The 964-nt window shown below is 41.5% G+C and overlaps 1 protein-coding gene across 1 annotated transcript in view; it reads left to right on the forward strand.

The window, feature by feature from the left end:
• The window catches only part of yju2b (YJU2 splicing factor homolog B), a 15,121-nt gene extending 14,767 nt beyond the window's left edge, over positions 1 to 354 (forward strand). The window contains exon 10 of the mRNA XM_083905522.1: positions 1 to 354. This exon is cut by the window's left edge and continues 758 nt beyond it. The gene's annotated coding sequence lies outside the window, so the exon portion shown is untranslated.
• The last annotated feature ends 610 nt before the right edge of the window (positions 355 to 964 follow it).

The raw sequence follows: 964 nt of genomic DNA on the forward strand, positions 1-964 counted from the left end.
AATATTGTTAAGGAGTCATATCAGATCCTAGCAGGCACTGATTTTATTTGGTGAGGCTTTAGAATATGTTCACTGCATTATCGTTCTATTAGAAAGCCTTTTTTTTTTTAAACAGGAAGTTGGTGCCACTTCATAAACTGCTGAACCAAAGTCACCCACAGAACTCACAGAACCTCACAGTGTGCTGCAAGCTATACTCACCATATTTAACAGTGTACTCTGGTGTGTATAAGTGAGAGAACAATAGCTTTGATGTTTTCAGGAAGTGTATAGCCCCAGCAAAAGTGGGTAGCTCATAAATGATTCATGTATGCAATAATTGCTCAGACAGAAGACATTTCATTACATGACGCATGTCATTTAAATGTTTATTGGATGAAGGGGATTGTACAACCCAGAAGTATGCTTGTACAATTGTTTAAAATAAAAATCATGTTTTTGTTGCCGCAGAAAAAACTTCTATATATGTACTTGAGGTAAAGTCTGGTGGTCATCTTGGACCACAGTGTTTATACTACTGCAGCCCATTTCTACACATAAGATGTGGGTTTGGAAAATCCACTCACCCAAATTTCCAAACATTGCTGTTTGTCTGTTCACATTTGAGGAACACAGGTGGAGATTGTCTGCGTCGAGCCCAATTTATATTCCTGTGTAAAGTGCTCTATTTAGGTTACTCAGATCCTTCTGCGTCGACGGAGAGCCTGTCGAAGAGCCTCTGCGTCGTCTCTGACTGCACAAAATATTTTTTAAGTGTCTGTCACTCCGTCAAGGGACAACGGAGATGGCAAGGGCTGTGATTGGTCCTCAAGACAAGCTGAGCTATTCCTGATCTGTGCTGGCTCACAGTGCGCACCAATCGTCCACAGAGGCGGAGCTGATCGCCGACAACGTCGCTGCCAAACTATAAACGCGTCATATCTTAATACACACAGCACATGTTTAGACTCTAAATGGCCAATTT

The sequence above is a fragment of the Microchirus variegatus genome (genome assembly GCF_963457635.1).
Source record: "Microchirus variegatus genome assembly, chromosome: 19".
In the NCBI taxonomy this organism is placed as follows: Eukaryota; Metazoa; Chordata; class Actinopteri; order Pleuronectiformes; family Soleidae; genus Microchirus; species Microchirus variegatus.